General features: G+C 33.9%; 2 long non-coding RNA genes across 3 annotated transcripts; one reads left to right on the top strand and one right to left on the bottom strand.

Moving 5' to 3' along the window:
* Positions 1-9,385: 9,385 nt before the first annotated feature.
* LOC140005386 (uncharacterized) lies at positions 9,386-16,252 on the bottom strand. Of its 2 annotated transcripts, none has more exons than XR_011813225.1 (3): positions 15,884-16,251; positions 13,816-13,907; positions 9,386-9,583 (listed from the first exon to the last, which is right to left on the bottom strand). It is a non-coding gene; the product is annotated as an uncharacterized lncRNA (long non-coding RNA). The 2 variants fall into 2 exon arrangements; XR_011813226.1 differs by lacking the exon at positions 9,386-9,583 and adding an exon at positions 10,315-11,388 and having other exon boundaries at positions 15,884-16,252.
* A 7,841-nt stretch (positions 16,253-24,093) lies between these two features.
* LOC113740331 (uncharacterized) lies at positions 24,094-24,881 on the top strand. The gene is made up of 2 exons (XR_003460442.2): positions 24,094-24,368; positions 24,476-24,881. It is a non-coding gene; the product is annotated as an uncharacterized lncRNA (long non-coding RNA).
* The last annotated feature ends 96 nt before the right edge of the window (positions 24,882-24,977 follow it).

Raw genomic sequence — 24,977 nt, 5'->3', positions numbered from 1 at the left:
TCCATATGATGCCTCTCTTATAAATGAAAATACTCATGCATCTAGACCGAAAACAAGAAGTGAACTGACTGCTGTGGATAGAGTTCATCTCACCTTAAATGCAAAAGCCATGAATGTGTTATATTGTGCATTAGACTCAAATGAATCTATTAGAGTCAAGGGTTGCAAGTCAGCTAAAGAAATTTGGGACAAACTGAAAGAAATTCATGAAGGTAGTGAGAATGTTAGAGAACAAAAGAAGTCCATTCTAGTTACAAAGTATGAATCTTTCAAGATGGAACCTCATGAAAATGTTGATCAAATGTATTGTAGATTCAATGATCTCATTAAAGATTTAGAGGTGCTGGAAAAAAAATATTCTCTTGGTGAGAAAAATAGAAAAATCCTGAATGCCTTGTCCAATGATTGGGAAAATAAAGTGACTGCTATTGAGGAGGCTAGAGATTTGAATACTATGCCTATTGAATCTCTTATTAATTCTCTTACCTCTTATGAGCTGAAACTTAAGACTAAGGTGCAAGAGGAAGAGGATGCAAAAGTGCGAAAGAATATTGCTCTAAAAGCCTCACAAGATGAAGATGATTCTGCCTCCCTAGATGAACAAGATGTGGAAGGTGACGACAATGATATCGCTCTCATCACAAAAAGTTTCAAACGAATACTCAACAAGAGAAGATTCAGAAATGGTGGACCTAGCAATTCATTCCCAAATCAGTTCAACAACTCGAGAAACAACGGGAAGTTAGATTTCAACAAAAAGCAAACTGATCAGTGCTTTGAATGCGGCCAACCTGGACACTATGCAAGTGACTGTCCAGTGATGAAGAAGAAAGAAGGAAGAAAACCAAGAATAAACAAATTTCAATTCACATGGAATGAATGCAATTCCGATGGTGAAATTGAAGAGGAAGATCAATCTGCTCAATTGGCTTTCATGGCCATTGGAGATGATGAGGTAACATCTTCTAACTCTCAATTTGAAAGTGATGATGAAAATGATGATGATTTTGAATCTTTCATTATAAAATTGCATGATAGTTTGAAAGAATCTTATGTTAGAAACAAGGAATTAAAACAGAAAATTAGTTTTTTGTTTCGAGATAATGCAAATCTTTTTCAACAAAACAAAAAGTTGAAAGCTGAAAATGATTACTTCAAAAAAAGTGAGACTGCTTTACACTTGGATCTTGATAGAAAAACAAATTTTTGTGAAATGTTCAAAAGGGAACAAGATGATTTGAAAAGAAGAATGGATGATTTAAATGAGTTGTTTCAACATAAAAAACAGGACTGTTTTCAAAGTAATAAATCAAAACCTCATTTTAAGATAAATTCTGCTGTAAATGAGTTTGCTATCCATAGGAGAAGACAAGTAAGATTTATTAAACCTGTTCATATAAATAATTCCCTGATTATGTGTAATTTCTGTTGTCAAAAAGGTCACATGAAAAGTGATTGCTATGTGAGAAAGAATATAAAAAAAGCATGAAATGCATGTGGATAGTTAGACATGATGCTAATTTTAACAAGTAGGAGGTTTTGTCTAATCATTGCAGTGATTCTTGTTCAGAATATTTTTTTCTTTTGATACTTTGATCTGAGTTTTCGCTGATATCTTTGAATACTACTGAATCTATATGATGTCAAAAAGAGAGATAAAAGAATAATGCTGATCTCATGATGATTTGCTGTGATTGTTGTCATTTCTCTATTTTTTCTTGGAATATTGAATTCTCTGTTATTGTTGCTGGATTATAGTAGTTGATTTTTACTCTTATGATGACAAAAAGGGGGAGAAATGGATGCAATGTATAAGGGGGAGTTATTCTGAGATTATGAGTTTGGCTCTTAAAGTTTTGGTTGCAATGATTGAGGGGGAGCTTATACTTATTTTTGTTTCTTTCCATCCATTGTTTTGTCATCATCAAAAAGGGGAGATTGTTGATCTTGATCCCTATCTTTTGATGTTTACAAAACAAATGGATGATACTAATGTTTCTTCAAGACATATTTTCAGTTATGAAGTTATTTGATTCCATGATCAAGTACAATTGAAAGATGACAAAGTATGCTGAATCTGTCGGACGCTCAAGATGTCAGGATCGGACATCCGATAATCATTGCACAACTTCGGACGCATGCTTCGGACGTCCGATAGGATCCTTCGAAGTCGACGAAACTATCGGACCTATCGGACGCTGAATATGTCTCTACCGGACGTCCGATAGAAACAAGATAATTTCTCAAATCTGTTTGTTTGCTGTCGGACGCATAAAGAGCTTGCACCGGACGTCCGAAAGAATTGAAGAAAATCTCTGAAACTCACTGCCTGCTGTCGGACGCATAAAACAGGGCTATCGGACGTCCGACACTACCAACGGCTAGTTGACTGTTCAGCTACTTTCTATCCGTTGGAAGCATTAATGAGGCACTTTCTTGGTCCTATATAAATAGTGGTTGGTCAGACACTTCAAACAACTTTGGCACAATAAAGATACAAAAGATCTAGAGAGATTTTAGTGAGAAAATACTCCAAAAAGAATATTTGTAGTCTTAGTGGTGTGAGGTTCATTGTAAGCTTTTCATTTGTGAGTGAATCTTTCATGAGTGTAGCTCTGTGAGGGTTATCCTGAGGGATAGTAAAACGTCCTGGCTTGACCGAGTGCTGCTTGGGGCAAGGAGGAGGTGAACCTTCCTTTGTACACAAGAGTGATTGTAATTCATCAACTTGAAGTAGCTTGTTTCAATTAATCTACAAACTCAAGAGGAGTTGGGTAGTTAATTGGTTTGCAATCCTTTCCTTTTTATTTACTTATTATTTCGTTTATGATCTTTGCATTGGTTGTTTTGGGCCTTACAGTTGGGCAGTAAAAAAGCTTACCTATGGAGGTCGGTTTCAGGTTATCTTATCTATCCTTAGTGGTATGTTCCTCCATTGGTCTAATGTTTTTACAGTACCCAAAGCAGTACTTAAAAAGATTGACAACATGTTATCCTCATTTCCATGGTATGGTGAAATTATATCACATTATGGAGCAAAAGTAAAGTGGGAAGATGTCTGTAAACCAAAGAAGAATGGTGGACTAGGAGTGTAGAACATAGCCAATTGGAATAAGTGTCTGATCCTTAAGTTCATTTGGAATATATGGACGTCCCCGGTCGTCCTCAGTCCTACATTATCCTTTTGAACTACTCTAATTTTCTCAAATAATCGCCTCTGATCATCGTTTACCGCTAGCACCACTTCGTAAGGGTACGAGTAAGTTCTCTAACAATCACATGAAGACCAAGTTCGACGAATTGGGGTCCACTGCCAAAGAGGACCCCAAGGTCTCTCTTGATAACGAATCACTAGAAGGTGCCTCAGAGATGACCCATCGCCATCATTTCCTTCCATGACCAACAATTAACCCACAAAAGTAAAGGTTAGGGCCTTACGATCACTGGTGTCATTCAAAAACTTAGATTAAGATTTATCATGAATTTCTATGACCAAAAGTTCATGACTAAAAACTCCTAACTCTATTCCAGGTATTTCAAGCCTAGCACTCTGATACCAACTGTGACGCCCCCACCTCTCCTTAGGGCCAACCCTAGGATATTAGCGGAACGCCTGCCCAACTCTCATCAGGACTCACGCACTCATTCAAGGTTAATAAAGGATTACAAATTAACCATTGACTTAATTAAGAAATACTTCAAATATACAAGTTCGAAACTCCCAAGTACACTATTTATGATTACAAACCACAAAATCCAAGTATACAAAATTTACACTTTAATGGTCTCCAATAGCATACAAAGGTATACTAGTTTCAACCAAAGTCGCTAGTCTAAGATCTCCAATTTTCACCTCCAAAACCGGTTAAGCAAGAACAAACTTAAAGGGATGAGCTAACGCTCAGTAAGGCCAAGAAAACAAGCAAGCAAACAAGCACGTATAATCAATTAATCGAATAGCATGCTTAAAAGCAACTTAAAACATGATATTTCATTTAAGTGCACAAGTAGGAATTAACACACAAGGAGGATACAGGAACTCTCAGGAGCTATTCCCACGCCTCGATCAATTTGAGCCATCGTGGTTGACCCTCCGTCAACCCAAGTAGTAACACGACCGTAGTGCTCCACTTACTTTCTCCATCCAACATAACACCCATTTGGATCCGGAACCAAACATGTAGAAAGTGGCGATACTATTCAAATATGTCAAGCGAAATCTCAAAAGATCAATGTATAATATTTTTCAAGGTTCACCAAACTTCTCGACCAAGCCCTTGCCAGCTCGAATTACAAGGTTAGCCAATAGGTTGGGGCGTCCCCACAAGTATAAAGGTCGATGAGACAACGCTCCAATCGACTTAGAGTCTATCATAGCACTGAGTCGGGATGAGCGGTACCTCCCACCCAAATAGGGCGTGATACTTCTAGCCGCTCAATGCTCACGACTTAAAACATGTTTATGTACAAGTACAAGTATATATATATTCATCTAACAAGTATCATATAATCAAGAGAGAGAGAGAAGACGAGGGCAGTAAAGTACACCCTTTGCCTTTACGTATCATATAGAACTTATACAAATCTCAATTTAATCATATTAACATCGAACATGCACTTGACACTCACCAAAAGTAAAGGCAAAACAGGAGCAAAGCGAGAGTCAGATGAGCTCTTCGACGTCCTCTTGATCACCTGAGATATGTACAATCATGATTACCTAGGTTCTCGACCAAAGTTATAAGGAAAAATATTTTCTTACTACCCACTCTCAAAGTCACAAGTCGAGTCGAGTTAAAAGAGCTTTTTTCGCTGAATCATTGAAATAATGCTCCAAGAGAACTCAAAAGTCGTTTTTGATTCAAGTCGTGATAAGTAATATCAATTCCAAAAGAAAGTATCATATATATTTTCGGTACGAAAATCGAGAAAAGGAAAAATGGTTTTCATTTTTCAAAACTTCTAGTCCTACGCCAAGTTTTAAGAATATAAAGAACGTTCACATTTTCTAAACTAATGGAGTTAGAATTCATCAAAACTCCACTCATTTTCATAGTAAATATCAAAGCTAAAGTTCCAAATTTTGAGTATAAAACTAATGAAATTCACCAAGAATTACTCTAGTTAAAACGTTCTCCTTTTGAAATACAAACTCATGGGAATCGAGGGCATAAGAATAGGGGTGCCATTAACCATGGAAGTTAACAACCAAGAAACACATTAAGGGAAGTTTAATCATTTGGAAACCAAGATTCAAAATGAAGGTCTAATGTTCAAAGAGACCTTATATCCAACCATGAAACTAAACTTAAAACGGACTACAATCTCAAAGGGAGGTTGAAAGTATTTAAAAGAGTACTTTGGTTGAAACTAGAAAATTTTCAGTTTGGTGCGATACTATTTGGAAAAATCGTATCTCGAGTTTCGTAATTCCAAAATTTGAAAACTTTATACCGTTGGAAACTAGACTCAATACACTAAAACTCTCTAGAAGACACTTTTCTCAGACTCCAATTCGAAATCATTCAAATTTTAGTTCAAAATCACTGTTTCAGACAGTACAGAGCAAAACAGGCTTGCAATTTCAACAAAATTTAGAAATTAGGCAAAATTCATAGAAATGGAATCAACCCTTGAAATTTATACCACTAATAGAATTCCAAATCTAGTTTCAAATGCAATAAACAGAACTCAATTTGGACCTTTCTACATCAAGATACAATGGTTTTAAGAAAATTGAAATTTGGAACCTGTTTACGAGTTCTGACGTACTTGGCAGAGTTTAAATATCTAATCATAACTAGAGCTACACAACTCAAAATTTAGTGTGGTTTGAGGCATTGAAAACTAGATTCAAAATTCTACAAATTACTAGAAGGAACTATCTTAAAATTCATTTTTCAAGATAGGCAAAATTGACCTACAAACTGTAGTTAGGACTGTTTCTCGGATGAAAACAGTGAGGAAATTCAGTCATCTTTGCCCGTTCACTATGGCTCATAGGAAACAAGTTTGTAGGTACATTTTACACTGACGGAAAGCTCTCAGAGTCTAGTTTTAGATGCCTTAAACGGTTCTCGATTTCAACTCCCAGACAAAAAGTTATGACCCAAAACGTGAGCACTAGTCGGATCTCTTGGTCAGAAAAGTTTCCAGATTTCTTTCTCACTTAAACTCTACTTTAACTCAACCATCTTGGGAGATATTTAACACACATAAACACCATCATATAACAAATATTATAGCACCAAAACAGCAGCAAAATTCGAAATTAACATAAGGGTTTCATCCAGCCAAAATTCGGACAGCAAGCATCCTTCATCTTCTAGTTTTCTTTTCCAACTTTCCAACTAAAATTAAGCCATATCTTCTCAAAATAAGCATCAAACAAACAAGTAAACATACAAAAATCTTCAACGCCTCTACCTATAAAGTCACCTCAAGTCCACTACTTAATGTCAAGATTCTTGTGAACCCATCAACAACCCAACAACTAACTAACTACTAATAGTTGAGAGGGAAAAGATGAGAACTTGGAGGATTACCTTTGCTTCCAAGAATGAAGACTAACCACTAGTGTATGAGCTCTTGAATCACCAAAGTTTCTTCCTTGTTCAAGTCACCTTCCAAGCTTATATGAAGAACCAAGAAAAGAAGCAAATTTGGAGAGTCTTCTTGGAGCAACAATGGAAGAAAGGGAGCTAAAATTTTGTGGGGAAATGAGGGAGGGGGAATCAGCCAAGGAGAGGAGAAGAAGAGAGGTTTTTTTTTTGTAGTAGTTGGTGATTAGATTGAGTGACAAGAAGAATGACATAAAGGTGTTCTTGGTGCCCAAAAGTCAACAATCGATTAGTGAGCAATTAGTGCTCCTAATTGAACTTAATTTAACTCACTCACTTCTAATCCCTCCATGAACTTTTCTTAGTCTACCAATGATCATTCTTAATTCTTCAAGATTACGTACTCTCGGATCGAGTTTGTCTCGAAAAACATGCATTCGCTATTTCTCACTAAACGAACCGCAGAAAAATTAAATTCGCTAACGAAACGTTTTAAAAATATAAATGAGACATTGTTCCATGTAAATGGATTTAAAATGGATGAAATAAATTATTCGGAGTAAACGGATAAATAAATATTAAATAAGCCGGTAAAATAAAATAAAAGTAAGTAAAATAAAAATTCGGGTCCTCACAATTTCACACAGGAACAGAACTTTAACAAACAAGGACATTATTTTGCAAAAAAAAAAGGACCAAGCTTTAATGCGGCTCTCAATTAGATGAGGCTATTTCAATCATCTCCTAGTTCAACAATTTTAGGCCAAATTTTTTGACGAATAAAGATAAAAGAATAAAAAGCCAAATCCTACGGTAGTTTCAAGTCTACAGACTATCTAAAAATGATCACTTATACTAACGTTAGACCAGCAGACCGCTCCATAGAAAGAACAAATTATGCAGAACCTCCACACAAACAACCAAAATAAAAGAATTCCTTGCTTTAGTTCCAACTCAAAAAGCCTTGTACTAACTCCTGCTTATGGCAAAAAATTTAATCATTAACCATGATACCAAAATTTTCGAGGGATAATTTCAAAAATCTCCCCTGAGGTTTCTGACAATTTCATTGAACTCCCCTGAAGTTTAAAAAATTACACATACCTCCCTTATCATTTAAAATGAGAATTTTACCCTTAAATATTTTAATGAAATTCTCTTATTGCATATGCTTATACTTAGAATGAGTTTTAAAATTATTTTTTCCTTCTTATTCCTTTTTTAAAATTTTTTGCCAATAAAACTATAGAACTACCACTATTGCCTCTAGGTTTTTATTATAACCAAATGTCGAACTAGTGATTTTTTTTGACGAATTAATTTTATATGTAATCCAATATTTTTGCTGATCTTTGTTTTCTATTTTTTGATATTAAAATTAACAATAAATAAAAAAGAAATGGCCCAAAAGCATTACTAAATTATGGTAATCCCACTACTCCAAAAATTTATAAACTCTAAATGAATTATTTCAATATTATCTTTTCTATCTTATAAATCTAAATTCATAATAAAATGCCATTAAAAATATCATATCATAGTAATAAAATTAGTATTATAGTTGTTTACCAAATAGTAGATATAGACATGAAAAATTTGGCACATTTTCCTTATAATTATACTAAATAATCTTATAATTGTACAGAAAAATAAATTAAAACTCATTCCACAACGGCATTTTTGGGTATTCATTCAAAAAATTGTCCTAGTCAATATTATTTTAAGATTTTGTTACTAAAACTATCAAATCAAGGGAGGTAAGTGTAATTTTTCAAACCTTAAGGAAGCTTAGTGAAATTGTCAGAAACCTCAGGGGAGGTTTCAGAAATTATCCCAATTTTCAATTTAGAAAGCATTGAATTCTACACATACACACAGAGAAACAGTACATTAAAGAACAAAGATACAATGCTGAAAGAAAAAAAATGCTTAATGCAGCCCTAAAGTAAAGGAGATTGTCTACTTTCAATGATCCTCTTCAAACAGTAACAGTTACCCTTACACCCATGAATAATTGGTTAGTTCAATCATCTACTAGTTTGACAATCTTAGACTAGATTCTAACAAATAAAGTTTTGTTAAAAAAATTCAAATCCTATACTATTTTCATCTCCAAATAGCAAGCATAAACAACCCCTAACAACCTTTCTTTGGTAAAAAAAAAAAAAGACAACGATCATCGAAACCAAAGATAGACCTACAGACTACACTCCACGAAAAAAAAAATCACGTAGAATCTTTGTTATAACTGCATTATAAACTTCAACTCTATCTACATAGCCTTTACTATCATGTTCTAGTAACACTATTGTAAAAGGTGCAAGGATGAATAATCCGCACAAACAACAAAATAGAACCAATTCTGAGCATTAGTTCCAGCTTAGTAAACCGCATACAACTCCAGCATATAGCATAAAATGGTAATATCAACCATGAACCCAAATTTTTTAGTTCACAAGCGTTATGTACCATGCAAACAGCTAGAGACAGCAACAATACTTCAAAGAACAAATATATTTTTGACCAAACATTGCTTCCTTGTAGTCATAAGTAAAGGAGATTGTCCAACTTTAATGAACCATTTTCATACAATTATAACTATAAAAACTGGTCATGTCAATCATCTACAAGCTCAGCAGTCCCAGACCAAATTTCTACAAATAAAGATACGAAGCGAAAATTTAGTCGTAGACTAGTGATCTTTACTGACCAACAATAACAACAGTATTACGCACCTTAATTGTTACGAGGCGAGAAAGAAGCAAGTTTTGAGAATTGCTAACACCAATTTTCTCTGCACAGGAAAATTAAAGGTACTTGCCCAAAGGACCAAAAGAACATTTAGCAACTTTTAATGCATGTCGTTTAAAACACAAAATTATTCAAAACACATTGCACAGTATATTCTCCATTAAATGAGAGAGAAAAAAGGGTTTAACGCATCTTACAAGAGATCTTTCCAAGACCACATGAAATCAAAGTAGTTATGCATTTAGTCCTCTGTAGATTTTGCGAATCAAAGTCTACCAAAACCAAACAAAAGCTTTCAAAAGAAGCAAAAAATACTCAGGAGAACATGCGACTAAACAAAAAACATAGAAAACCATCTCAGAGATGATGGAGATATAAATGCAAAATAGAAAGGAACTTTGAAAAATCTCTTGCTTCAAAAATATATCATGTCCACAAAGGTACACACAAAAAAAGTATGTGATGTAGAGATGTTATTGCACTTCTGAAGAGGCAAGTACATGTTTATGGAAACAAGTACCAGTGGCATATATATTTAGCCTAATACTACCTTAAACCATAAACGCAAGGTGATCAAGATGAAAGCAAGATTCTGCAAATACAGATACAATCAGTTTTATGATAAAAAAAAAATTATCTTCTACTTTTTTAATGAAAACAAACCACAACTGTCCATGTCAAAATGTGGTCCAATGTCTTCACAAAGTAATTTTCAAACTAAGGAAGTAATTGTACTAAAACTCCTAAAATCTGAACTTTCCAAGAAGCTTAAAAAATCTCTTTGAACCAAGCAAAAAGGGCAAACTGAGAAATTTTATGGAGCAAATTTTCTCTCATCATTATCTTTGGCTTCGATTACAAAATGTTACATGGTACTGCTAACCATCTATCTACCAGGTTGCCTTTGTATCAACTTCTCATTCGTTCAAAGGATTTTGCATCCATAAACACTACCTTTATCACATTTTTTTAGATGTTTCATAAAATGCAATGTTCTTCAATCTTTCATATTTGACTACCTCATTTTCACAAATTTTTTACCTTGTCTTAATAGTATTATTCATGGTAAATTATTGTATTTTTTATGTGCTTGTTTTCTCTGAATGGGTTTTCTTTTTTCTATCTTCCTCTTTCTTGTTGCTTTTCTTTCTTAACTTTATTCACTTCCATCTCTGTCAAAGTTCACTTGATTCTTTCTCTTCCTCTACCTCTACATCCAAATCGAGAGCGCACAAAGTGCACACTTGTCTGACCAAATTTTTTAGCTTATAAGATATTGAATTTCACACACGCATTTTCACACTATAACAACACTTTAGAGAACAAAGATATTATTGAGACAAAAACTTTAGTGCTATCATAAATTAAAGGAGATTGTCTAGTTTTAGCAATCCACTTCATCTAGTTACAATTAATGCCTATAAATAATTGGTTAATTCAAATTCTACACTAGTTTCAAATCCAAATAGCAAGCATAAAAAGTCATAGACTACCTTTCCCTCACTACCATGTAGAACTCAAGTGGTAGTTGCATCGTACGAAGCAACTCTAGCATTTAACATAAGGCTCTATTAACACTATACTAAAATGTGCAATGATGAGTTATCTTCGCAAAAACAGAAGTAATAGCAATTCCTGGTCTTAATTCTTATTTAGTAGACCTCATACTAACTCCAACTTATATTAGAAAATTTAATTGTTAAACAAGAAACCAAAATTTTCAGTTCACAAAGCATTAAATTCCACACATACACACACACTAAGAGTGACAATACTTCAAAGAACAAAGATACTATTTTTGTGGGAAGGGGAGAACTTTAATGTAGCCCTAAATGAAACTAATGAAAGGAGATTCTCCACTTTTAATCATCCCTCTTCATACAGTTATTATACCCATATAAATTGGTTAATTTAGTCATCTACTAGCTCAACAATGTTAGACCAGATTTCTCACCAAATAAAGATGAAAATGAAAATCTTATCCTACACTACTGAGTATTGATATGCCTTATTTCTAATGAGACGTAAAACAAGCCTGGGCACAAACTTTCTAAACATTCAAAAATTAAGCACTATCCTGCAAGGTAACCAAGTAAAAGTAGTTAACATACCTGCACCAAGAGCCAAGAAAACATTTAGCAACTTTTGATGCTTGTCTTTTAAAACAAAATTTTAAAACAGAATGTGTAACAAATTTTTAATCTTTTTAATAACAAAATAAAAGGTCCATTGCCTCTAATGCAGAAGCGTTCTGAGATTACATGGAAGTAGACTAAATATGCATTTACTCCTCTGCAGATGTTAGGAATCAAAACCGCCAAAATCAGGACAAACTTTCTCAAAGAAGATAGAAAAAAGGTACTATAGAAACCAAGGCGTCATTAAACATGAAAACCCAACGAGTCACATACATATTTATTGAAACAACTACCAAATGCATGATTTTTTTTAGCCTAATATTACTACACATACACAATTGTGGGTAGAACACGTTGAAATCAACTTTCTTCAAGTATGACCCAGCATTATGATGAAGAACTTGTGTTCCGTTTTAATAAAAGTAGTTAAAAAAGGAAAAAATTCACAACTGTCCAAGTCAAAACATGGTTCAATGCCTCTACAGAGTAGCCTTCAAACAAAGGAACTAATTGTGCTAAACCCTAGAATTTTTAAGTGATTCGAAAAGTCCCCTTGTGAATCCAGCAAAATGGCAAACAAATAAATGGCATGGAACAAATTTTCTTTAGTCACCATCTCTGGCTTTGCTTACATAATGCAGCTTGGTACTAGAAACCAACTATCTGCTAGGTTGCCTTTGTCTCCTTTCCTTATTTTTTGAATTGCTTTTCCATTCATAAACATTGACCTTCATCACAAAGTCCAAATTTTATCATAAGATTCGAGATTCTTCAATCTTCCACATTTGTCTGCCTCGTTCTAAAAATTTTTGACCTTGTCCTAGTAGTACTATTATTGGTGAATTCTTGTTTTCTTTATATGTAGCTTTCTCTCAAGGGGTTCTCTTCGTTTCTTTGTTTTCTCTTTCTTGCTTTCTTCCTGCTTAACTTTATTCACTTCATTACTAAAGTGGAATATTCGTGAGAGAGAATTTGATTTCATCTGTATTATTTAGATTTGGAATTATCCTATATTGCATTTGCAGATGATTTTTTTTTAATATCAACAGCTACTTAGCATTCTTTTTGTTTCGTAAAGGACACTATTGCTGAATTTGGAAGTTTATCTGGTTTGAAGCCTAATCTTCATGAGAGTAGCATGTATGTAATGGGTATGACTGATAAAGTGGGACAGTAGCTGTACAACATATGGGAGACGCCAAGAGGTGAACTGCCAATTAAATACTTCGGTCTGCCTCTTATTTCAACAAAACTCAGCCACAAGGACTGCCAACCTGTTTTTATAAAGATTCAGCAGAGGATACAAAGTTGGGCAGCAAAAAAGCTTAAGTATGGAGGTCGGTGGCAGCTTATCTTATCTATCCTTGATGGTATCTGCCTCTATTGAACTAGTGTTTTTACACTACCCAAAGCAGTACTTAAGAAGGATTGATAACCTGTTATCCTCATTTCTATGGTTTGGTGAAATTAAATCACATTATGCAGAAAAAGTAAAGTGAAAAGATGTCTACAAACAAAAAAGAATGGCGTACTAGGAGTACAGAATGTGGCCAACTGGAATAAGTGTTTGATCCTTAAGCTCATTCGGAATCTATATCTTAAAAATGATACTTCATCGGTTAGATAGATACACTCTATGATGCTGAAAGGGCACAGTCTATGGGAAGTAAAAATTCATGCTGAAGGTTCATGGTGTTGGAGAAATTTGTTACAGCTTAGGCGCCTTGCTTAGCCATGGATTAAAACTGACATTGGTTGATGGTAGGAGCACTTTTTTCTGGTTTGATAATTGGCTTGCACTTGGGCTTTTACATTTAAGATAACCTGAGTCTTTATATAAGAATTTAGGACTGTCTATTACCTCTAAGGTAAGTGGTTTGATGAAGGATGGAACGTGGTCCTAGCCCAAAGGAAGGAGGTTTAATGCAATAGTGCAACAGTTTCAAGAGTCTACTCTTGATTCTATGTTGCAGCAAATGCACAGAGAGGATCATGTGAAGTGGATTGCATTCGGTTAAGGTGTCTTTTTTGTTAATTTGTTTTGAATGCAGCCCCAAATTATATGAGATTAGTTCAATCATCTATTAGTTTAACAATCTTAGACCAGATTTTTCAATGAATAAAGATAAAAGAATAAAAAGTCAAATCCTTCACTAGTTTCAAGTCTGGATAGTGAGCATTAAAGCCCACAAACTACCTAACAATGACCACTTATATCGATGCTAGACTGGCACCACTCCATAAAAAGAACAATCGTGCAAAATCTCCACACAAATATCAAAAACAAAATAATTCATTGCCTTAATTCTAACTCATTAAGCCTCGTACTTAACTCCTGACCAACAATAACGAGAGTATTGACGTACCTTATTTGTCACGAGGCCATAAAGAAGCATGCTTTGAGAACCACCAACACAAATTCTCTACACAAGAAAATTAAAGGTACCTGCTCAAAGGACTAAAAGAACATTTAGCAACTTTTAATGCAAGTCATTTAAAACACAAAATTGTTCAAAACAAACTGCATAGCATATTCTCCATTGAATAAGAAAAAAAAAGGGGTTTAATGCATCTAATAAGAGAATCGAGAATCTTTCCAAGATCACATGGAAGCAAATTAGTTATGCATTTAATCCTCTATAGATTTTTGGAATCAAAGTCCACCAAAACACAACAAAACATAGTATTTAGGAGAACATGCGACTAATCTGACAAATGATTGAGATATAAATAAAAAAAAATAAGAAAGAACTTTGAAAAATCTCTTAATTCAAAATTATATTTTCAACTAATACTACATTAAACCATAAGCATAAGGTGATCGAGTTGAAACCAAGTTTCTGTAGATACAATCAGTTTTATGATAAAAAATTTGTCTTCCACTTTTTTAACGAAAACAATCCACAACTGTCCAAGTTAAAACGTGGTCCAATATCTCCATAGAGTAGCCTTCAAGCCACGAAATTAATTGGACTAAAACCCCTAAAACCTGAACTTTCCAAGAAACTCAAAAAAGCCCTCTCTCAACCAAGCAAAAAAGGCAATCTAATAAATGTCATGGAGCAAATTTTCTCTCGTAATCATCTTTGACTTTGATTACAAAATGCTACATGGTATTGCTAACCATCTATCTACCAGGTTGCCTTTGTGTCCATTACTCATTGGCTCAAAGGCTTTTCCATTCATAAACATCATCTTTGTCATATTTTTTTAAAATGTTTCATAAAATTCAACATTCTTCAATCTTCCACATTTGACTGCCTCATTTTCACAAATTTTTTACCTTGTCTTGATAGTATTATTCATGGTGAATGATTGTATTTTTTATGTGCATGTTTTCTCTGAAGGGGTTCTCTTTTGTTTTCTATCTTCCTCTTTTTGTTGCTTATCCTGCTTAACTTTATTCACTTCCATCCTCATCAAAGCTCCCTTGATTCTTTCTCTTCTTCTAGCTCTCCATCCAAATCGAGAGCATACTCATTTGACCAAAATTTTCAGCTCACAAGATATTGAATTCCACACACAAATTTTCACACAGTAATAGCACTTTAAAGAACAAAGATATTATTTAGAATAAAAACTTTAAGGTTGGCATAAATTAAAGGAGAATTGTCTAGTTTTAGTGATCCACTTCATACAATTACATTAATATAAATAATTGGTTAATTCAAATTCTACACTAATTTCAAATCCAAATAGTAAGCATAGAAACCACAGACTACCTTTCCCTCGTAAAAGAGACAATGATAATTTAAACGAAGAATAGAACTATAGAAAATTCCATCAAAAAGAATGATGCAAAACATAAGTTGTAATTGCGTTGTATGCTTCAATTCTTGCATTTAGCATAAGACTCTATTATCACTATACTAAAATGTGAAACAATGAGTCATCTACACAAAAAACAAAAATAATAGCAATTCTTTGCCTTAATTTTTATCTGGTAAATCTCGTACTAACTCCAACTTATACCAAAAAAAATTAATTGTCAACCATGAAATCAAACTTTTCAGTTCACAAGCATTAAATTCCACACATACACACACATAGAGTAATTGTACTTCGAAGAACAAAGATACTATTTTTGTGGGGTGGAGGGAGGGAAGGCCATAAATGAAAGAAGATTGTCCACTTTAAATCATCCCTCTTCATGTAGTTATACCCATATAAATTGGTCAATTCAATCATCTACTAGCTCAACAATCTTAGACTAGATTTCTTAACAAATAAAGATAAGATATAAAACCTCAATCGTTACCCATGAGGCATCTATAATGCATATAAACAAGTACCAAAAGCATGATCAAGTTGAAAACAAGTATCTGCAGATATGATCTAGCTCTAAGATAACTGCCCTTAATAAAAAAGATGAAGAGTTTTTGAATTCTCAATCAAGTACTAAAAAACAAAATTTGATGGGAGAAATCAACTCACAAATTGAAAGGGGGTTTCTGCAGGTAATATCTTATAGCTCTATGATAAGAAACAAGTGGGTTTTGCTCGAATAGGGAAGCTGTTTAATCTTCAAGTGCAGAAAGAAGGAGTTAATGCATAGGTATGATGTCATTATTGAATTATAAAAAAAAGTAGGTTTTGGTTAAATAGGAGAACTGTTTAATCTTTAAGTGCAAAAGAAAAGAGTTAATGTGAGAAGATGACGACACTGGTCTTCGGGTAGTTAGATGGCAGTAGATAGGGCAAGGATGAATGACATCGGACAAGACTAATTCGTCAGTAACTAAGAAAGTAAGTACAAAAAAGTCTAAAAGGTACTGAGGAAAAAGTGGGGGTGCCAAGGAAGGAACAATTGGAGAGTATGCAGACTACAATTGCAAGGAATATGAATGGATTTGGGACTTGGGAGAGATTCTGGAACTTCTATCTTGTCTGTTTATTATTCCTTTGGTATTCTGAGAGTACACTCATCCACTGTGGCAATTAAGAGGCCTAATTAGGGAAGCATGTGAGTAAAAAGAAGGAAATTTGGTAGTTTGGTAAAAAATAATTATTGGATGGGAGCTGGGCTAGATTTTGACAATTTGATTTCTTGTAATTACTCCATTATAAGTATTTTTTTTCCTTTTCTATATTTTATTTATAAATGGTACACAAGGGAAAGTAAACAATGGTCTTGTATATATCTATATGTGTGTGCAAGTATACAGTTTCTTTTTTTTTTTTTCTGACAAGCTTAGTTGAGAGAATAAATAAAAGTTGATTGATGCTTTAATTCTAGTATTTTTGCCGACTATATTTCTCATCAAATTTAAATTTGTAGTTATCTTTTCCTCTACTGCAAATTGTTTTTTAATCTTCCGTATTATTTTCAAGTTAGTTTATTTATCATTTATAGTTGTAAGGCATTTTATTAATTAAAGTTGTAATCTATTCTAATACTTGATAAATGTACAACTGGTTAAAAAAATTCAAAGAATTACAATAAACGCTTGAATCAAGGAAAATCATATTCATACTTTTCGAAGAATTTATGATTGACAAACGATTTATGTTTTGCATGTCATTTAGAGAGAGAGAGAGAGAGAGAGAGAGAGATTTTTGGTAAAATCTATGTATTGGATGATTGTTTTATGACTTAATCATCTTTTACAATTTCTTAGTACTCATTTTTATGCATATTCTGCATTAAACATAGAGCAATTTATGAAAATTTTTCTAACAAAATAATATAAGGGTTAATTACATTTACCTCCCCTGAGGTTTGACCATATTACCAATCAATCCCTGTAATTTGTCCAAATAACGGTCTCACCCTTTGAATGATCAAACATTTAACAAAAACCCCTTTAATGCCGAAAATGCCCCTTTTGAGGCCATATTGCATTAGAAAAAGAACATATTTTTATTTATTAACCTTCAAGTAATCCAAAAAAATCATCAAAAAGTTTTTGCTTATTATTTTATAAAAATCATATCTTTGCTTCCATAAATAGTTTTGAATCAATAATTATTTTAAATCTTAAAAATGAATATTAAAAATTAGATAAATTGAAAGAAAAATAAAAAAGAAGCAATTATTTTAAATCTCAAGTATGGTTCGAATTTGTGGTTCAAGGCATGTCGCGGAGAGCACAAGGCATGTTTTCCTCAATTTGAACCATACTTCAGGAACTAAAATAATTTCTTTTTTTTTTATTTTTCTTTCAATTTATCTAATTTTTAATATTCATTTTTAAGATTTAAAATAATTATTGATTCAAAACTATTTATGGAAGCAAAGATATGATTTTTATAAAATAATAATCAAAAACTTTTTTCTATTTTTTTGGATTGCTTCAGGGTTAATAAAATAAAAATATGTTCTTTTTTTAATGCAACATGGCCTCAATAAGGGCATTTTCGGCATTAAGGGGATTTTTGTTAAATGTTTGATCATTCAAAGGGTGAGACCGTTATTTGGACAAATTATAGGGATTGATTGGTAATATGGTCAAACCTCAGGGGAGGTAAATGTAATTAACCCATAATATAATGCACCCTATTAAAGATACATCATATGTGTTTTGTCAAATTTCAATTCCTTGTTGTTGTGCTTTCTTATTCTATGGTTTGTTTAATCATTCTAGAGTAAAAGTAAAATCAAACTCGCCTACTAGATTAGTAACTAAAATTTATTATGGGCTTCTTTAGAAAATAATATCACTTATTTTACAAGTCAAAATTATGAAAAATAAAATGGCGTGATCAATTGATTGACATTTATTTATGGTACACGTCAAAATTATGAAAAAGAATAATACATTTTCATTTTTTGTTGTATTTTTAGTTATTATAGAGACAAGTTTGAGGAAGTGCGAGATCACTTTTTCTTTAAAAAACTTTTAATCAAATTGTGATGACTCAGTCGGACCCCATATCAGAGACCCGACTGGACGTGTGCCTAGCTCTTGCCACTTTAGCACATAATACAAAACATTGAACATATGCATATTATAACAAAGTGGGGAAAAATGAAAATGACAAGTGGCAAGCCTTAGACAGTAAATGTGTGATGACTCCACCTCCCCCTAGGACAAATCCTAGGGTTTGGCGGACCGTCTGTCCAACTCTCTCCAAGACTCACTTACGCACCTCAAAAATAATAATAATAATAATAATTTCAATAACAAGAGCAATAGCACTTTCAACCTTATTTATATACATTCATAGACATCGAATGCCCAAACAAGCCCTAAATACGGTTAGGGATTCAAGCTTACAAAATAAACCAAGCAAGTCTGATAGAGAGCTAAAAAGTGCTCACACGAGCAATAACAAAGCTAGACAAAGTTTCTACCTCCTCCAACTCCCACTCTCACGTCACGACCCCCGTTAAGGAAAACAACTAAAGAAATGAGATTTCGCCCAGTGAGATTCCAAGAAAACATACAAGCTGACTGGAAGGCATGATAAATTCACATATTTCACATATACATTCACATTATTGTATGCTCACATATTTAGGAAGTACTATCCAGATAGATCATGTATCAATGTACAGTAAAGAACACATTTATGTCAAAGGATATAGTTTCCTCTCAAAAGCAGATTCCACAACAACTTGTCTAGGGTCCGTTAATACTCCGTCAACCAATTATAATATTCGTAGATCACCACTTGTCTCCAGTCCCGTTTCTACAATCATTCCCGTGTACTGAGCCCACACGTCAAACAAGTACCCATGGTTTGTCAATCTCTTCGACCAAACCCCTTATCGGTTCGATTCAACCAACTAACCATGGGGTTGGGGTTAAAGTGCCAAGTGTTCAAGTATTCATGATTTGGGTTCGAAACCCCAAGTGTTCAAGTATTCACAAGTGGTGTCATTGGCTGTCACCCAACGCTCAAACATGTTACGATTGGAGACGTTAGCTGTCACCTGATGCTCCGGTATTGAAGCATGTCACGAGTTCAAGTCACTGGTAAACAGGTTAGGAAATTCTTTCTTTACCCAAAACTATCCAACCTACCCGGATCAGGGTTCCAACAAAAGGTTCAGTTCAGTCGATGCGATAAAGTACACATCAGGCCTACATTCACACATACGCATGAGCAACTCAAGATTGTCCAACCTAGATAGGGGTTCCAACAAAGGGCTCAGTTCAGCCGTTGTCGGCCTACATTCATGCATATGCATGATTAACCCAAAGTTGTCCAACTTACCCGACGTCTCGGATAAGGGTTCTAGCGAAGAGCTCAATTCAACCGTTGCAAGAAGATATACAGCCGGCCTATACTCATGCATATGTACATTCAAGTTCGCATGCAGGATCATGTAATTCAAGTTCATGGAGGTCAAGTGTAAATAAGTACACACTTGCCTAGCCAAGATCAAGTCAAGTAAGCTCAGCATGTCAAGTATGTCAAGCATTTCAAGTATTTCAAGGTCAAGTGTTTCAAGTCAAACCACAAGTCATATGTATATCAAGTTACTTGTACATGCATATCCATTCACATAAAAACAAGATATCAAGAGCTCAGTCAAGTTAAGTCGAGTACGATAAAATACACACTTGCCTATGCAATAACGACTCAGGATCCCTAGCAATTTCTAACAACAAGTTATATTTGATCAGCAAGTAACATGGAACATGCAGTTGGAACATTCACTAATTGACCACAATCTTTCCACTTCAAACCCTGGTTCCTTCTCTTGGTTATTTCCAAGTCCTATGGTCATATCATACATCAAGAGTCTAGCCACTTCATGCTAGTATAAATGCAAAACTATGAGCGTCGAAGCTTCACTTAGCAAACAAAGTAATTTGCAGGTTTAAACCCCATATAGTTTGTCAAAAGTGCAAAGTTTTCTTTCAAATCTGGGGAAAAACCATCATGCATGATAACACAAGCAACATATAGAGTACAAGGACATCACTTATAGTCAAAATTTTAACAAAAATGGGACAAGACCTTTGAGGTGCAAAGCTGGCAAATTCAAGCAAGAAACATGTTGGAGAAAACTCATTTCTTCCTCTTGTCCCTCTTTGTTTTGGCTCAAACCAACATACATATGAAAATAAAAGTCTTGGCAAGTATCTTGAGCAAATGTATGTCAAAATTAGCATACAAATTCTAGCAATAAAGTCGCAATTTCTCCCTCGCCCTCTTGGCTAACCCAAGTAAAATTTCCAGCAAGGTTGTCCCAAATTTGTCTATCAAAACTTCCAATGTTCAACCTTATTCTCATGGCAAAACACAATAAATCATGGCTAGCATAGCATGTGTCACATGGGACATATCCTTAGCAAAAACAATCCATCATACTTACACATATACAAAACTTTCACTAAGCTATTCACTTCTTACACCAATCTAACAAGTTCATGACACCAAAACTAACAAGTTCATGGCAATTACTCTATAACTTGAGCCAACCCTACTTCCATGGCAAATATACATGTTTTAGACAAGGAAATCTGGCAAACTTTCACATATATAAAGCTCTCAACTAAACTATCTAGATCTTGCATCAAAGCTGGAAATTTCAATAACACTTAACAAAACCATGAAATCTTCCATAAACATGTTTCATTTAGCTTCTATTATCTCATATATCAACTAACCCCAAAATAAAGGAAGAAAACTAGAAGTTCTAGCAAAGTTCACTTCTTTACCTCCAAACCCAAGGATGGCAAGCAAATCAAGGAAGATGCAAAACTTTCTTCCCCCAAAAACTCCACCATGAACTTCCCTCCAAACTTCACTCAAGATCTATCGGAGTAAATTAGGGTTGATCTTGGGATTTCTCATGGATCAAGCAAGAAATTAAGGCTAGAAATGAAGTATTTTCTCTCTCCTTTCCTCTCTAAAATTTCATCCAAGCTATGCAAGAAAGAAGGAAAATGAAAGTTTGGTCTTGGTCAAGGGTCTTTGGATGCTTGACAAGTGGTAAAGCAAAACTAATGTCAATCCATGTGTCTCCATTCACTATACTGTATAACTCTCCTCCAATTAACTTTTAACACCTCTTATCACATAATTTATTTTGCACAAAACTCCTTCTAATCCTCCAAATTTATTGCACATACCTCACTAATTGGTCACACTAGTATTATACACTATGAAACTTAACATGCATCAAATTAAATATGCACCAAGTTAAATAAGGTAATAGAGTTAAAACATACCTCAACCATTAAATCAACCATAAATTCAAAACAAGTAAGTTAAATGAACAAAAATGTAGAAAATAAATTTTCAGGTCCTCACAAAATGGACAAGTATTGACTAGCTGTTAACAAGTAAAGTACAAATATGAATCAGCAGGTGACAAAGTGCTGGAGGCGTATGAAGATGACACCTCACTCGAGACCTCGAGGTCTCAGGTTGCAAACTTGCATGTTGCAATATGGTTACAATGTCTGCCAAACCCACTAAACAATATAAATACCCAACCAAAATTGAAGGTAAGGGGATTTTATTTTCCTTCCATCATTCAATACTAAAAAAATTCTTCCCACTTATTTCTCTTACTGACTTAAGTGTCACAATTGATTTCGAGTGAAAAAGCCAAGTTCTTTTTCAAGTCTACGAAGTTAAACAAGAAGTAAGATTATCAAATCAATCACAAGTAGGTGCAACCTTTTGGTTTGCATATAACATTCTAAACTAATTCCAAAAAATACAATCTACCAAACATGTGGATCAGTTAAATCTACTGAAAAATTTGGAGCACAATTAAAGTAAATTGGTCCATTACATACATTTGTTTGAATCATAGATAAAAGTGAAGTTTTATATCTTTTAAGTCTTGTGTCTCTTAAAACTAAATATATAGGAGCATCTACTCCTAGATGGAATAAAGGTTTTATTGCAACCTGAATTAATCCTATATGAATATATCTATATCCTTTACTAAGATACTTTTGAATTGTATTATGATTTAATAATGGAATGGATTGATATTCTTCTTGAATAGATATTGTTTTTTTATGAGTTTTAACGGATAAAGCTGTTTTGAAATCTAAGGGACGTATTATGTAAATATGTTCTATTTTTTCTTCGGGAATAGTCCAATCTGAAATATTTATAGGTATATGATATTCATTTACAAGGTGATGAATTTGAAAAACATACAAAGAATTTTGCTGTAATTTACAGAATATTTTTTAGACCTTTGTCTTCACAATTAAATCCAAAATTCATTATGACTCCAACTTTAAAATAAGAAACAACATTATTACAGGTTGATGTAGATAGACCTACTACTTATACTCCAAAAGACTAACCTTTTATACAGAGAAGAGACAGCAGTTTCTGGTGTTCTGTTTGAATGAACAAGATGACCATTTTCTAAATTGCAATTTTAGTTCCCGGATGTTACCTTTTTTGTGTTTTGACTCCATTGTTTCTCTGATTTTCAATTTAACCCTGTAAATTGAGTTCAAAAGTTTTCCCTAGGTCTAAAAAAGTCAAAATTGGTGCGATTATGTTTAACTTAAGGCCTAGTTGGCTAAGTTTTAGACTTCATAGTTCATTTTCCATAGTTTGGCTTTGTTAGTTTAATTGACTTTAATCAATTCTGTAGTCATCTTTCTGAGAATTGATGCGTACCCAAAATGGTATTGACGATATTGTATTGACATTATCTCTTTCTTTAGTTGCATTTTTGTTCTGTGTAATCATGTGTGTCTAGCGCATAATTTCTTGGCTTTTCCTACGGACACTTGGAATTTGTCACTTGTGTTTTTATTTGCTTTGTTTTTGTGTTGTGCATGTTTAAGCTTGTGTTAATTAATCCATGTTGAGTGTTTACCTTAAATTAACTCATTTTTGCCCCTAAAACTAGAAGAATGAAATTAAACTTGCTGCCGGTTTTAGCCAGGGATGTGCTTGATGACAACACTTTGACCATCCTCCCTCACAACTGAGCTCTCAAATTCATTTTCTTGTTTTCCTAAGACTTAGAGTTGCCAAGGTAAAGGGTTTTAGCCTTCACTTCAAAAAATTAAAATATTTATACCATGTAGGTAACTGGGCACTACTAGAATCTGTAAACCATTGTATTTTCAAAGTCCCATTTAGGCCATTTTGTCTTTTTTGTTTTGAAAATCAAAAACCCGAAAATCACTTTTAAAGCATTGGTACAACAGAGCCTTGTGCAGTTGGAGAAACTTTCAAGAGAAAATTAATTTCTGATTTTTTTTAAATTTAGAACAATATGAAATCAGAGCCCGTAATCTTTTTGTTCCACTGATATTCATTGTGACAGCTTGTTTGTGAGTCAATGCCAAGCTGCGAATAAATAGTGTCTAAATATTTCATGTGACCTATCATTTTGACTAATACACATGATAGTATTTCCAGCATGAGGCCCAGTTGAGGCACCAAATTGGAGGTTGAAGATCTAATGTGGAACGCAAGATTGTCTGTTTGTGACCTGTAATAAACCACACACATGCAAATTCCTACATTTCAATTTCGCTGAGAACTGGTTTGGTTGGTTCTTAAAGGTTGCATTTCCTATTTGGATACCAAAATTATTCCAAATAATATTTTGCTTGCATTACAAACATATTTCCCAACCTATCTTTTTATATTTCCAATCACCTTTTTATCTCAAATACATTATATCACAGAAAGTGCTACAGTAATTATTCCAAATAATATTTCAAATAATACACTGTCCAAACAAACCCACTATTTGTACGCCAATGGAATCCCAGACCCCTCCTCTTTCTTCTGCTTCAAATGAACAAACCACAAAAGAAGAACTCAACATTCAATTTCAAACCCCAAAATCTTCTTCTTCGTCTCCTTTTTCTGCAGTAGTAAATATTAGGCTATGGAGGCCAGCAGCGCAGCGAAACCTTAGAAACCAATGGTCGAAGTTGGCTTCTTTATGGCAAGATTGGCAGTCTTGCTCGTCCGCTACTCGCTCTCAAGCCACTACTCTTGTCAACTCCTATCTCTCCCAGAAGTACAGTAAAAAGCCAACATTTATTAATATTCTTAACAATATACAGAAAATCTTTTATTAAACCTAGTGTTTTATCTAAAATGGGGATTGTTTTTTTGGTTTTACAGGTATATGGATGCGATGGATTTGGGAATTTTGAGTGGCATGCTAAGTATTCGGAAAAAAGCCTCTTCGAAGTTGTTTAAGCAACAAGTTAGTGTGTTTGCTAAAAACTTGGTTTCTTTTCTTTTAAACAGCTTTTATTGAAAATAGTGATTGAGATAGAGCCTTTGGTTGCTTTTGTGAAGAACTAACTTAGGAGAAATTAGGTTTGGTTTTCGCAAATTTGTGCTTGTTTAGATGAAATGGTCTAGACAATGGTTATAGTAGTATCTGTAGAGTGCTGTTATAGGAAATTATGTGTGATCTGGTGTACAGTTATCAATTAAGGCTATGTTTGGTTTGTTTATGGGAATTGGATTTGCATTGAATTTGATGTACTGTTAGTAATGTGACTTGAGTAATTCGGTCTAATTTCAATTCTCATGTGGAACCAAAATGCCCAGAAGGGTGCATTCAAAATTTGACATTTTATGCTTTGTATATGGGCTTGAAGGAACAGAGTTGATG

This window comes from Coffea arabica, chromosome 4c (assembly GCF_036785885.1).
Source record: "Coffea arabica cultivar ET-39 chromosome 4c, Coffea Arabica ET-39 HiFi, whole genome shotgun sequence".
Lineage (NCBI taxonomy): Eukaryota > Viridiplantae > Streptophyta > Magnoliopsida > Gentianales > Rubiaceae > Coffea > Coffea arabica.
Note: the sequence above shows the minus strand (reverse complement) of the source record. Positions and strands in the feature narration are given on the sequence as shown.